This window comes from Artemia franciscana, chromosome 4, assembly GCF_032884065.1.
Source record: "Artemia franciscana chromosome 4, ASM3288406v1, whole genome shotgun sequence".
Lineage (NCBI taxonomy): Eukaryota > Metazoa > Arthropoda > Branchiopoda > Anostraca > Artemiidae > Artemia > Artemia franciscana.
This window is the reverse complement of record NC_088866.1, coordinates 62,908,866-62,924,666: the sequence shown is the minus strand read 5'-3', so window position 1 is coordinate 62,924,666 and position 15,801 is coordinate 62,908,866. Positions and strand designations below refer to the sequence as shown.

Sequence of the window (15,801 nt, the reverse complement as noted above, 5' to 3'; positions counted from 1 at the left end):
TCGATTTTTTGCACTTGGGATTGCGGTAGAGGAATAGTATCAGATGTGCTTCTTAAACTTTAAAAGTTCTTTCATTGCCAGAGAAATGAGAGTTTATCATTTGCTCCTTTCTAGAAACCTGGCCTACGGCAAAAAAGTCAACTTTTGAACTAAGACAGATTTTTTTTTTTTCGACAGTCGATAGCTCTTGATGAGCTGATCAAAGTATATGCCATCCATTTTTTGGTAGAAAAATTCCTTCATGAGATATACCAGTTTGAAAGTTTAAAGGGGTTGACAACTTCAATAGTAAGGTACACACTGAAACCAAAAAGAGGCCGATACCAATTGTGAGACATATAGGGGAATTTTAAGCAACAGTCGGCTGTTAGCTCATAATCGTCTTCGACAATGAGGGGCTCGTAACTTTTGCTAGTTGGTGTACCTATTATTTTTTCCGGTGTATTTGATGGTAAGACCAATTTGGTTCCTTTGGTAAGATATGTAGGGGACTTGTAAGTAATAATTGGCTGTTAGGCGACAATCATCTTCAGCAATGAGGGGTTTGCAACTTTTTCGAGTGGGTATACCTAGTATTCATTTTAAGATCCTTACAGATTAACAACTTCAGCGTTTAATCGAAGTGTGGAAACAAAACCAAGTATTGCTCTCGCAACACTTTACTCGGTGAAGCCGAACAAAGGCTGCCGCAACACCTCACGTTGCCCATGCAACGTAGATCTAGTTTTCACTACTTTATCAACTTTGAAAGTTGAAATTTTTCAATTTGCTGATTTGATTTCAAATTCAATATGACTATATTCTTAAAGTAAGAGGAATTCGGACTGTTGTGTAGAAAATTCATTTTAAACCTGTCAACAATCTAAAATATTTTTGTTTCTATGTCAAGGTGTTGGTGCTAGCTAAAATGAGTTGTTTCTTTTTCGTAAACTTAATTTAATTTTGTAGATACTCACTGCTTTAAACTGCATTGAGCCTTGTCATTGTAAATGGACTGCCAAAGGAATTACGGAGCTCTGCACTATCATGATTGACCTAGTAGAAGCGAAGAGAAGAAGTCCAGAATTAACACAGAAGACTGAAGCTGTCCTTTGTCAATCCCTCAAATCCTTTGTCCGATACCTAAGTGAGTGTTTGAAGATACAATTTTTGCAACTTCCATATAAAACTTTTAGTTCCATCGAACAAGAATGAATTTTTGCCATTTAATTCCACTAAATGGTCCATTGAAATCAAAAATCTAAAGCTCGAAGTTTTGTATTATTTTGCAAGAGAAGGAAAGAGAAACTTCTCAGAAAGAGTTCACAGGGGTAACCCCTTCATTATCTGAAGTATATACACGTATGGGTAAGGTTGATAAAACAAAGAATTAATTTTTTAATAATAATATAAAAAGCATTTGGGTTTATTAGTGTTTTATTCCCTTTTTTATACTGAACTTCTCCACGACACTAAGCAAGGCCGCATTCAGGAGAAGGGTATCTGGTGTGACCCCTCCTCCCCCCCGAAATTTTTGTCTGACTCGTGAAAAGGTCACAACAATAATCAGTGTTACTATGAGTGCCTGTATTATACTATATTATGCATGATTACGTTGGCTTGGTAAAAAGCGATTTCAAAAAAGGTAAAGCAAATGAAAAAATTAACATACGGTAATGGAAATAACTTCTTTTTAGACACAATAGTTATGGTTCCCAGTTTTACAGAGGATGTAAATGAAAAAGAAATGTTATCTAAGAAATTATTTATGTTACAGAGGATGTATTCTGTCTGCGGTAGACCCCCTCCCACTTTCATATAATTCCCACGTTTGCATATTTGTCTGGAAAGAACTTTCGAATATCTGAATGGGCCTGGAATCTCAATCAAATGTTCATAGAAGGATAGTAGAGTTATCAAGATATAAGTTCCAAATCTTTGGAATTTCAAACAACCATATTTCCTTACTTTCTGAAATACGTCAGGTTAAATTTTCAGATTTGGAACAGTCTAAAATGGTTTTCTCGTGAACTGAGCAGTTAATTAATTCATGCAGCTGAATTAAGAGTGAATGAAAAAAAGGAGCAAAAAGAGGACTAGCAGTAACGTTTGTTTGAAAATAACTGCAGCTTTGATAGTCGGTATATTTTTTGGTCGTCCAGTGACTGTGCATTCTGCGTATACATTTGAAAAACTAGAATTTCAGAATTTCTCACTTCCTTTCATCAACTTTATTAAATCTACTCCTCAGAAAAACGGCAAGCTTTAATTTACCTTCTTCTAAAATGTATATACAATCTTTTAACTTTAAAAAGTTCATTAGCTTAGCCGTAAAATTAATTGAACCCCATAAAGCTATCTGTTTCTTAAAAATATACATTGCCCATTGGGTTTCTATAGGTCCTGAGTCAGTCAATGCCAATCTGTCAGTCAATAACCAATCTGGCTATCTGCGGGTTTTTCATCAATAATATTTTTGGTCTATTTTTAATTTAACGGCCAAAATTGTTAATTTACGGGAAAAATGTCAGAAGTCATTACTTCGCTGCGCTACCATCCCATTTGCTACTTAAGAAGAGCAAAACCATCACTTTACTATGCCACCATCCCATTTGCCGCTAAATTCAAATTTTTGTTTGAATGAGCCATCTCCTTACAATCTACAACCCCTAGTCGATACAATCAACCCTGAAAAAAAAAAAAAAAAACTGAAAAAATAAACAAAAAACAACAGGCATCCCTGACCGTCCTTCCCAACAAAATTTTTCTAGATGGATTCTAGATAGGTTTTGACATGCATAGAATTTCATGGTGGAATTTTTCAATAGTTTTTGGAGATGTTTTTCAAATTTTCTAAAACAAGGCTAATTTTTTGATATTAGTACTTTTGGTTAGTAGCTTAAAACATAATGAATTATGAATTAATAACTATATATTCGGAATGAACATAATAATAAGATTCTATCTGTCAATCTGTCAGTTGGAATCCACAAAGTGCTTCTGAAAAGCCCTGTTTTTATGTCGTTTTTTTTCATAAAAAATTTCCACAGTTGAAAATACTCGAAGAGCCAAGGCTTTTTTTCAGGAAAAGAGCCGAAAGCTTTAATTTTCTCTAACACATATATCAAATGTTACTACTAGAATTAGGAGTAAGAAAGAGAATTGAGGCAGTTTAAAACCCTCAAAAGGTATGATCAATCAACCAAACTTCTTAAAAAGCAGAATTATATAAGCTTGCAGAATCAGTAGTATGAACAAGTATTATTATTTTTTTTTTTTTTTTAATCGTGTTGAGATTCAGAGAGGGGAGGAGAAAAATAGACATGGAAACAGATAGACAGAGGGTCCCTTTTGGATTGATTTGAGAGAATTCCTTTCGTACCTCTACTTGCGTTATGGTCCTGTGGAACTTTTTCCTATAATTAGACGACGGTTATAACAGATAATACGATGCTTGGAGTGTAACGAAAAACAAAACTGTTGGAGTGTAACGACAAATAATATTTTCACAGTCATGGTTGTGGCAGTAGCTGCACCCTAGTAAACAGTGTAACACATCGCATAGTAACCAACATTTGGAAAACGTGTTTTGAAAAAAACTACCTAGTGCGAAAAAATTGCCATCTAACACTGATTCAGAAATGGTAACTATTGTTTCGGTTAATCTTGAAAATAAAGTTCATTAAGAAAAAAGAATATGGTGATTTCGAAAAAGGTCCTGAAATCCCTCAAAAATGGTGTTCAGATAGGAATTAAAAATGTACCATTGCAATCAGTATGGCTGAAAACTTAATATAGGATATTTACAATCCTCTACCTTGAAAAACTAGGAAAATCACTTTTTTTCATAGGTAGCACTGATGTGTCTCCTTTTTTTTTTTTTTTTTTTTTTTTTTTTTTTTTTTTTTTTTTTTTTTTTTTTTTTTTTTTTACCAGGGCTAGCGGCTGACCTGAACATCATAAAGAAATGTTTATTGGCTCATTCGAACGGAAGTTAAATTTGCTAGTGCCCTTTTTAAGTGATCAAAAAGATTGGAGGGCAGCTAGCCTCCCTCCTCCCAAGGTCGTCCGATCAAAATTCTGAAATTGTCATTTTGTTGAGCATAGTTTAAAGGTCTAATAACTATAGTTTTGGCGGTGATATGCTCCTTCATGGTCCCTCGGAAAAGGGCTGTACGTGGTATCGGGCGTATTGGTATCGGGCGCATCGGTATCGGGCTTGGGTGTTATTTTCAAACATGGTTTTATGCCTTATATCATGGTTGCAGCAGTAGCTGTAACCTAATAAAGGGTAAACCGCAGCCCATAGTAATTAAGAGCGGAAAAATGTATTTTGAAAAACTGCCAAACGAGAAAAAATTGCCATCTGACAGTAATTCAGGAATGGTAAGTATTATTTCCGTTAATCTTAAAAGTAGAAGTTTGTTGCGAAAACAAATTTATGCTGATTTTGAAAAAGAGCCTGAAATTCCTCAAAATGATGTCAAATTAAAATTGCATGATTTGAATCTTTATGGTGAAAAACCTTGTGTAGGATAATTAGAGTCCTCCACCTTGAACAACAAGGGAAATCACTTTTTGTATGGTTAGCACTGATGTTTCTTTTTTCTCTTATAATTTTTTACCGGGGCTTGCAGGTTACATTTAATTGAACCCTCATGCAACTAAACTTCTGCGCAACTGAATCCCATTTAACTGAACCACCGTGCAGCTAAACCACCGTACAAATGAACCCCAGTGCAGCTGAACCACCTTGCAACTGAACCCTCATGTTACAGAATCATCGAGCAACTGAACTACCGAACTCAGTTTTTCAGTATTCTAAAAATATAAAGGCAATATCATTGGGTAAAACACAAGTTAGAATTTTTAGATCATTCATAAAAAAAGCTTTTTTTTTTTTTTTTTTTAAGGAGATCCGACGTCACAAACCATTAAAGCTGGTTTATTTCTCTTTTTATTTGATGAATCAGATCTTTCTGGACATTAAGTAATAAACATATGTGTTTAAAATATTTGACCTATGTGAATCTAGATAGCGCATTTTGATCAGATGGTTTTGAAGAGATTGCAGCTAAAAAGGATATTAGGGGGGGGGGGACTGGTTGCACTCCAGCCTTTTTTTCAACATTCCTTCAACAAGCCCAGAAATTTTTGACTTCATACCCTCAGGTTTATACCTTCAGCTGTTCTCGACACACTGCAGATACGTCGTCTTGTAAAACTGTATGCACAAAGCAACTGTTGATTTAGTTGAAGATACTCCTAAACATTTTTCGAACGGTGTGACGGCTCATACCATCAACCATTGTAGATGTTGGCTGGTATTTCCTTTTCACAACCAACAAAGGAAAAAATGTCTTTTGATTGTGTTTGGCATTCTTCATGACATTTCCCTAAGAGACCTTTGACCTTAGTGCTCTATGTTTTTTTTTTATTTATATGATCAAACATGTCCTCTTTTCTTGATAAAGAAAACTCCTTGTATGTTAACAGTATGCAATTTGCATAAATTACAGCCCTTGCACCAGGGGCTAGGGATGGTGAGCCCAGGAGGCATAGGTCTTTAACCTTTGATCTGTTTTAAATGAAATGGTCATGTTAAAATCTTTAATTGGATATATTTGGGGGAAAATGAGGGGGTGGGTGGAAGCCCTTCGGTCACTTTTAACTCTTAAAAAGTGTACTGGAACTTTTGATTTCTAATCGAATGAGCACCTCCCCTCCCAAGCTCATACAAAAATATTTTCCATAAAAACCTTATGCGTTAACATTGAAAAACTAGCTTAACTTTCAGCCCTTGTTCCGAGAGCCGCCGGTGGGGTTTTTAACCCCAGAAGCATGGTTATTTGACCTTTAGAATATTTTGAAAAAAATTTTTTGCTAAATTTTGATCAGATGCATTTTAGAGAAAATTGGCGGTTAAGAGGGAGAGGCGGATTGTCCTCTGACTACCTTTGATTCTTCAAAATTGAACTTAAAATATGAATTTCCAGTTGAATGAGCCTTCTCCAAAGTTTTTTTTTTCGCCCATCCCTCTATAAAATTTTTAAATTTTAGCAATCGGTAGTTTGCATTACCCTACAGCCCTTGCCCCAAGGGCTTTGGTTTTTTTTATTAATCATGTTTAATTTTCTTATTGGAAATTGAAAGTTTTAGTGCCTTTTTTGAAAATCAAAAGTGATTGGAGGGTAACCAGCCCCCTCCTCTGAGAAAAACATCTCCTGTGGAAAATACCTCCGGAAATACCACATCGTGGAAAATACCCTCCCCCCTGGAAAATACATCTCCTTGAAAAATCTCCCTCCGAAAAATACTCCTTGCGGTTGGTTGGTATCCAATCACTTTCGACTTATAAATAAGACTAGAACTGCATGGGGATTATACATAATTCTACCTCCTCTCGTCTCCTCCCTAAAGCTAATTCTGTTTTATCCGAAAGCTCAATGAGAGCTAAGATGCTTTGGCAGCAAAATGAACCCTTTGAGGTATCTCCCTCTCTCCCTTGCAGCAAAAAAAAAGTCAGAGAACCCCATTGCAGAAGTTTAAGTACCTTTTTAAGATTTGTAATTTGTTCATTGCTTACAGATAATGTTTTTTATTGGGAAATATATCGATATTTTTCGCGTGGTAGTCTTCTGAAGGGGGGGGGATATTTTCTGGATGATTTTCCATTGGAAAAACATTTTTGCACGGACGAAGGGGGGGGGGGCAAGCACATAAATTCCTCTTTTTCACTTTCCTTAGCACTTCTCAGCTAAACAAAAATATTACGTCACCCAAATAAAATAAACTAATTTGGAAAACTATTTTCCAGGGGAGGGTTTTTCCATGAGACGGGGCGGGGTAAACGCCTAGACCCGTCGAAAGTGACAGGGCGAAGGGAACCTCTATTCACAGACATAAAAAGGGGAAACAAATCTGGCTTTAAGAGTTTGTGACGTCCGATTTTCTTTGTTTTTTTGAAAACAAAACAGAGCTTTTTTTTTATTAATCATCTTGACAGTCTTTTATATTATGACTTTAAAAATCAAACAATTCCAACAAGGTTGAATATGTAAAGATTCTAATTTGTATTTTACTAAATGCAAGTACAGTGGTTGAGTTGCATGAGAGTTCAGTTGCACGGTGGTTCAGTGGCATGGTGGCTCAGTTACACGGTGGTCCAGTTGCACGGTGGTTCAGCTGCACGGGTGCACTGTATTCAGGGTGTTTAGTTGAATGGGGTTGAGTTGGAGGTGGGCTCAGTGAAATGGGGTTCAGTTGCACGAGGGTTCAGTTACATGGGGTTTAGTTGCACTGTGGTTCAGTTGCACGGGTGCACTGTATTCAGGGTGTTTAGTTGAATGGGGTTGAGTTGGAGGTGGACTCAGTGAAATGGGGTTCAGTTGCACGAGGGTTCAGTTACATGGGGTTTAGTTGCACTGTGGTTCAGTTGCTTCGGGTTCAGTTACACGGTGGTTCAGATGCAATGGAACCTTGTGGGGGAACTTTCGTGGAGATCCGTCACAAATTAAATAAAAAATTCAACTGTTAGTAAGGAGTAACATTAAAACTTAGAACGAACTGCTGTTATTCTTTATAAGAGGAGGGAAGGGCTGTCCCCTATATAAAAAATGAAATAGATTATGGAAGTGTTGCTTCTACATTAAAATTAAATTTAAAACGAGCAAAGGTTAATTTCAAAAACAAACTTTTTCCTAGAAAAGTAAAGAGCGAAGTTAAAACCTAAAATGGAAAAAGTTATTGCTTCACAGTCTATCTAACATACGATAAAACTAGTAATATTAAGCCAACTGATAATTTTTCTATTTGTTTGTATGATTATAGAAAATTAGCGCAATACTGAAAACATCCAAAGCCTAGCATAAAAAACAAGAATGTTAATTTATGAGTCAAAAGTGAGTACCTAGTCTGACAACAACAAACTTCTCTATAGTACTTTTTCTATAAAGATTTTCATTCTTACACCAGCTGTGATATCAGTAACTTTCAGTATACAACTAAAATTATCTTAAAACTTGAGCATAAAAATAAATATTATTTTAACAGCCGCAATGTCATTGAACAGCACGCACATATAATGGATTGATTTATCAGGTAAAATTTTGGTCTTATCAGCTATTGCTCCCATAGTGAGTAATATTTAATTTAAAATTTTAAAAAGCACGCTTTAGTATTGCTCAAATTGAAGAACAAATAAACCATAATATCAATCCGGAAACCCAGTTATATCTCTGTACAATGGAAAATTTCAAGTTATGATACAAATTCTAAAGCTAATCTCCAGTCATAATACTATCAAGATGGCTTCACCTTGGAATTGTCTACAAACTAATCATGAAATGTCCTTTTCATAACCAAAACGAGATCTAATGAACTCATTGTGCAGAAGTGATACCTAGTACACGAAAAAAAATAATTAAGTAACAATCCTAAAATGCTTGATCTCTTTTTTCAAAAAGTGTCTGTAATTGGTTTGATTTTATTGTACCAAAACTCCTCTATTGTTGTGTCTTTCCAGTAAAGCGCTAATTTTCTATAATCATACAAACACAGAAAGGTATTTGGCTTATTTTGTTGTGAAAAATTGTTTTATGTAATTGGTATCCTTGTAAGAAAAAAATTCTTATAGAGTTTAAGTCAGACTCGAAGATAAAGGAAGATAATAGAAGTTCTTGGACAGAATCAGTGAATACTTTTCCTGCTAACTCTTTTAACGAAGTAATCCCTATTGTACAATTTCTTTGTTTCAAGATAAATGACATTGAAGAGAGGTAAGTCGGTATTCTTTTCTTTTAGGTTAAACTTATATATTAAGAGGAATATTTATTATTTGATTTAAATGTATAAATCCTTGCTTCTTGTTCCCAAAAAGAAATTAATTAAGCGGAATCCAGGAACCGCTAGATAACTTATCCTTGGCTGACACAATTGTGTTGTTGCGCATGACATTTTTGTTTTGTGTCAATTTGTATTCTTTTCTTGTGTGTCATTCTCGTTTGTGTACTTTGTGCTTCACAAATGAAAGCTCTTAAGCCGTACTGGCCAGACATGACAATAAACAACAAAGAGAGATAAAACTCCACAAAAAAACCTCAAACGGGGTTTGAGGATGTCCTCAACCTCGGACTAAGTTGTCCAAAGACTGAAATTTTGTCGAAAATTTTTTGAGGAATAACCTTCCATCTGACATTTTTCTGAGAATTAAGGAAATGGCCGTTAGATCTTTTCATCATGATTTCCATTTGTCAAAGGTTCGTTTGGTCGACAAGTTCAAAAGGCTTTTGTTTGAAAAGTTCCAGGATTCGGATACCTCTTATCCTCGTTTTTGTCTGGGTCCTGCCACTAAGAATTTGTCATCTAAACCTCTTAGTAGTCAACAAGAGGCAATTTTGTCAAAGGGTTTTAGATTCTGTTTTCCAACACCGATTTCTTTTTCAAAAATAATTTCTAAGGTAGAGTCTGGAATTATGGCTTCTATTGATAAAGTCGAGGCTCCTCAAGAGCTTGTAGCTTTAATCGTAAGGAAACTTAAGACTTTTAACATGTGAAAAATTGTAAATGATATAACAAAAAGTGACCTTAAAATACTTTCTGATTTGAAAAAGGATAAGGTCCCTACTATCACTAGGGCAGACAAAGGCAATTCTATTGTAATTGTGGACACTGATGATTATGATCGTAAAATGAATACTATCATTTCGGATACCACTATTTACAAAAAACTGGATTTCGATCCTACGGATAAATCTGTAAAGTCGATAAGAAAGGAATTGGAGTCACTGAAAAATAATTTACACATTACCCCACAATTTTATAATAAATTTTATCCAAGAGGTTGTTCCGCACCCAAGATCTATGGTCTACCCAAAATTCATAAGACGGGAGTCCCCCTCCGTCCCATTGTATCAACTTTCTCATCACCAGTGGCAAAATTAGGGATGTGGTTGTCGGTGGCATTGAGTCCACTCATAGGAACATAAAAATCATATATGAAAAATTCCACTGATCTTACTAATAAGCTAAAAAATTTCACATTGCAGGAGAATTCAATTCTCTGTAGTTTTGATATGGTGTCCATGTATTCAAATTGTAACGTGAAAAAGTGCGAAGATATATTAAGAATTAAATTACAAAATTTGTCAATGTGACCATGGCTAGTTTGGAGATTGAATTCATTATGAAGTTGGTTATCCTTGCAAATGAATATTCTCTTTATTTTGGTTTTAGAGGTGAATTTTACTAATAGGTGTTTGGTTTGGCTACGGGGGCATCTCTCTCCCCTTTGTTGGCAAATCTCTTCATCGAATCTATTGAAACCTCCGCTATACACAGTTTTAGGCTCTCCCCTTGTTTCTGGGGCAGATTCATGGATGATGTGGTTTGCATTTGGAAACACGGCTTAGAGTCCTTAGACCTTTTCCATAAACATCTAAATAGTTTTGACAAAAATATAAAACTTACAATGGAGTTTGAAGAAAATGACAAACTACCTTTTCTTGATATCCTATTGATTAAAAGTGACTTCCATTTACTGTTTTCAGTATATGGAAAGCCTACACACAGTGATAGGTATTTGAACTTTTGCTCGTGCCACCCTATTTCAGTGAAACGAGGGGTTGTGATTGCACTGATGGATAGAGCTTTCAGAATTTGTTCTCAGGAGTTTTTAGATTCTGAATTGTTGTATTTGAGGGATATTTTATTTTATAATAGTTACCCGATTAAATTCATTGATAAAATAATAAAAAATAGACGCATTAAACACAACAATAGGGTTATTGGGGTTTCACAGTGTACAGAATTAAACATGCCGAAAAGGTTTATTTCTTTGCCTTATGGTGGGATTATTTCCCACTTATTCATTATTTTTACCTACTTTGGGGGAGATGCTTAAACGAATTTTAGGTAAACATAACATTGATACTTCTTTCCAATCAGTGAGACCATTAGGTAGTTTTCTTAATTCTGGGAAGAATTTAACCCGGGGAGATTTAGTTAGTGGGGTGTATAAAATTCCTTGTTCTTGTGGAAAGTTGTATATTGGTAGAACTCACCAACAATTTACTGAAAGATTTATTGAGCATTGCAACTCAATAGAAAAAAAAACCCTACAATTAAGAAAGCCTCCTGAAACTTTTGCTTCGGCTCTGGCTGAACATACATTCTTTCATCCAGAACATTTTATACAATTTGATGAGGCTACAGCTATTTCTAATGATAAAGGTTTTTCTCAGTGGGCGAGGGAGGCTATAGAAATTAAAAAACACATATTTGCTAATCTTTCAATAAATAGAGACACGGGGAATTTAAATATTGACCCAATTTATGATTGTCTTTTGAAAAATGAACCAATAGTCAATAAGGGAATTAAAATTTTACACAATCACCATGGGACAAGAGGATTATTTTGCAACGGAATAGTTAATTAAGTTTCAATTTTCATAATTTTTCCTCAGTTGCTTTGATGTTCTCATTGAAGTAACTCTAATAGCTTCTTTTCCCTACGTGGATCAATAGCGACAATTGTATTTATTATTATTGGTGGTGGTTTTATTCGTTTCAGTTTAGTGTTTTTTCTTTTTATCTTGTGCTAAGGACGCCTAGTTTGGATACAGGCGAAATATCCGCATTATTTTAGTCTTTCCTCTCAACTGGCCGCAGTCTTGTTTGAGATTTTTTTTTGTGGAGTTTTATCTCTCTTTGTTGTTTATTGTGCTTCACAGCGGTTCTCTATCTACGTTTAAAAATTTGGACTGAGATTAAAATAAGTATTCGTTTTAAAAATTCATTTAGGTTTATACTGAGTAGAAAATAAAAGTTTTCTGAAAAACTTTTGGAAACTATAGTCTTTTTATACCAAAAATTATAATTAGCTTCTACGTTTTATTAAACATATTGTGCTCAACTATTTTATTATGAATTGTTTGTGGTTTAATTATTGAATAAGGCACCTATTAGACCTTGTTTGTCTTCTGGAAGAAAAAATGTATTTTTTGTCATCAGACAGATAAGGTCTTTAGAAAGATAAAATAAATTATCGCCCATTTCTAAAGAAAGGAACAAAACAGGAGAGTATAATAAAGAACATTAAATATTATCCACAGTAAATGAACTTGGAAGGACGTACAGTAACATACTACGAACATTTAATTCTGTAATATGAACACCAAAAACGCTGCGAAGACAAAAAAAAAATAATGAGATAATTACAGAAATCGTATTGAGCAAAATAGCAACAAGACGAAGGGGCCGGAAAATGAAAAATAGGACAAAGGGTAGCAAGACTTCGAGTTTTATGAATTCTCAGTGCAAGGAATATTCAATGCAATCCGAAAAAAATAGCCGTTTAGATGTACCCAAAATTACCTACATTGGTAGCAGATTCAATGGCTGGCTCCTATATGATTGTGGGAATAACAATCTCTTTTCTAAGATTTGCTATCACCTGGTGTAGGTAACTAGGTAACTACCCCAGGCAGTTAGATGGGTATTTTGTAAGTTATATATAAATCCTTTTTCGTTTTTCTTATAACAAGTCACTATTCCCGTAGAAGGGGGATTACATGCGTACCATATGCACAACCGAAATTCAGCCTTTTTCTCTGCTCTTTTTGCCTCTTCAGTCGTTTTACCGAAAATTTTCCCTGGTTTATGACATAATTAATGAATTTCTTACTTAAATCTAGCTACTGAGATCAGAAAAATGAATGATGTATGCTTAAACCAATCGTTTCTAAATTTTGTATTCAAAGAGTGTTTTACCTCCTCACTATATCTCCCGTGTCTCTATTTATAGCCAAATTTTTATTTATGTGTTTTTTTTTTATCTCAATTGCCTCTTTAAAAGATTGCGGTATGCCATTTACGGTAGATATTAAAGTTGCCTCTTCAAAAAGAACTAAATGGTCAGGATTTTCGCATATATGCTGGGCCAGAGCTGAATCAAAGTTGTCATTTTTATTTTCCAATCTCAGAGACTTATCTATTGAAATTTTGTGTTCATGCAATCGTTCCCCTAGTTGTTGATGGGTCCTGCCAATGTAAAATTTTCCACATGAACACGGGACTCTGTAGACACCACTGCCTAGAATAGGGTCCGTTTTATCTTTTCCCGAATTGAAAAAATGTTCAACTTTTTGTTCAGTTTTGAAAGACTCTATATATATAATTTATTTATAATAATAAATTTATTTATAATTTATAATAGTAAATTTTATTTATAATATAATATATAATATTTATTTATAATAATAAATTTATTTATAATTTATAATAATTTAACATTAAAAGACTCTATGAATATTTTCGCCCAGTCTAATTTAAGACAACCTGTCCGCATATCTAATGAAAACCGAAATTGTAGACAGGCGAAATCTGTTGCAAGGCAAAGGATACTTATTCAATCTAATGGTAACTTCTCTTTCATTGATTTCAAGTTGGTTTTTGTTGTTTGATACAGTGTCTTTTTTCCTCTCGTACAGTTCACTTAAAAAGGTTAGATTTTCCTCTTTCTTTTTCCTCTTTCTTTTTTTTTAGCACTGAGGACGACTTGGCGGAGGTCCTTGTCGAAATGTTTGCTTGTTTTTCATATTTTGCTACTGGCTGATAAAATCTTCGTTTTCACCTATTTGATTTTTCTCTTTTCATTTATTATTTCCTTTCTTTGTTTTAATACATTATCCTTGTCGGCTAATCTCTTAGGGTGCTCAAATTATTCTATGTCGACAAGTGAATCCGACTAATTCTTCAAGATCTGAGAGCTTTTGTGAATTAATTCGATCATGATTTTTGTGTTTCAAAGGTTTTGATTGATAACTCTTGATTTGATTTTATGGATATAGATTGTCGATTTTATGCTTATTGATTATGCTTGTAGTCGAAAATTAGTTGAACTACCCTTAATTTAAGCATCAAGCACAGGCATAAATCATACTTGAAAATACAAGAAAATACAGTAATGAGATTAAAAAAATGACTGATAAATTCTTAAACCAATCAAACATGTTCATTATTTGTATATGGCCCTCCTTTCTAAATTTTGTATTCAAAGAGTCTGTTTTACCTCTTCATTATAATTAGATTATCCTTGTCGGCTAATCTTTCAGGAGGCTCAAAATGTTCTATGTCGACAAGTTAATCTGACTAATTCTTCAAGATCTGAGAGCTTTTGTGAATTAATTCAATTACTATTTCCGTGTTTCAAAGGTTTTGATTGACAATCATTGATTTTATGGTCATAGGTTGTCGATTTTATGTTTATTGATTGTGCTTGTAGTCGAAAATTAGTTGAACTACCCTTAATTTAAGCATCAAACACAGGCATAAAGGTTACTAATCATACATGAAAATACAGTAATGAGATTAAAAAAATGACTGATAAATTCTTAAACCAATCAAACATATTCATTATTTGTATATTGCCCTCCTTTCTAAATTTTGTATTCAAAGAGTCTGTTTTACCTCCTCATTATAATTATATTATCCTTGTCAGCTAATCTCTTAGGAGGCTCAAAATATTTTATGTCGACAAATTAATCTGACTAATTCTTCAAGATCTGAGAGCTTTTGTGAATTAATTCAATTACTATTTCCGTGTTTCAAAGGTTTTGATTGACAATAATTGATTTTATGGTCATAGGTTGTCGATTTTATGTTTATTGATTGTGCTTGTAGTCGAAAATTAGTTGAACTACCCTTAATTTAAGCATCAAACACTGGCATAAAGACTACTAATCATACGTTTTACGTAAAATATTTTTCTTGCATATTGCTGATTGCAAAATTACCCTTTCTCTTCTAGTATGGTCGAGGAGACTGATAACGCTGATATTGACTCCATCCTTTCTTTCATCTTGAAGCTCCTGAATTCCTTGTTTTCCGACTTACCTCAAGATGTGTGCAAAAGCCGTCGGTTTCAAACTCTAATTTGGCAAAAGCTTGTGCCGTCTTTAATTGGTGCATTGCAAGCAGACTCTCAATTTGACCCATCTTTTGAGACCAACATTCAATTGGCTTTGCATTTGCTTGACAGGAAAGAGTCTGTAAGGAAGAAGAAACTTGTTTTTCTGTAAGTAAAAAGTTGTGACCCAGTATCTTCGGGGATTCCGCGGGCTAGAGTTGTCACTGACCAGGCAGATATTTTGTTAGACAGATTTATAAACGGCTCCCGAAGGGGGGGGGGCAATAACAGGAATCGGGCCCCATGTGTGGCCAAGGTGAGACCTAATAGCAGTGTTTTTTTTTTTTTTGGACTTGACAAATTTGTGTCTTTTTTTGTACAATATGTTATTAAAATGTAAGTGAAAACTACACCCAAGTTAATAATGGAAATTGCCACCCTAATTCGAAAAAAAATAATAAATTGCACGCTTAGTTTTACTCTAAAAAGTACACTTATGTTAAACATAATATTTGAACAACTGATGCGGAGATTCTCTGGACCAGGCATCTCAGCTAGGAGTGACATTCGAATCCAACCGAATTAGGTTTTTGTTGGATCCAAACATTGGACTCTCTTAATTTTGGGTTTTTATCCTATAATGTCTCATATTTTTCTTCTAATTTGCCTATTGGTTATTTTCAATCAAGACTCTGTCTCCCTAAAGTATTCTCTCCTAAGGGATTATGGCCAATTAATCAAGTAATTTTGCAATTCGAAGTAATTGTGAATTTTGCAATTAATTGTTATCGAATTGTTACGGACTTACTCAAAAAAGAAATTATCTTAATAAAATTTTAATTGTCTGTATCTTTGAATTAATTTGTTGATTACACCTGGTGAAGACAACCTCAAGGAGCTCTTGCTGACTAAGGTCA

At 34.3% G+C, this 15,801-nt stretch overlaps 1 protein-coding gene across 6 annotated transcripts in view; it reads left to right on the top strand.

Moving 5' to 3' along the window:
- The window catches only part of LOC136026702 (brefeldin A-inhibited guanine nucleotide-exchange protein 3-like), a 197,688-nt gene that overhangs the window by 24,579 nt on the left and 157,308 nt on the right, over positions 1-15,801 (top strand). For all 6 annotated transcript variants that reach the window (XM_065703456.1, XM_065703458.1, XM_065703457.1 and 3 more), the window contains exons 5-7: positions 949-1,126; positions 8,615-8,756; positions 14,786-15,052. The gene's annotated coding sequence lies outside the window, so the exon portion shown is untranslated. The remainder of the gene's footprint in view (positions 1-948; positions 1,127-8,614; positions 8,757-14,785; positions 15,053-15,801) is intronic.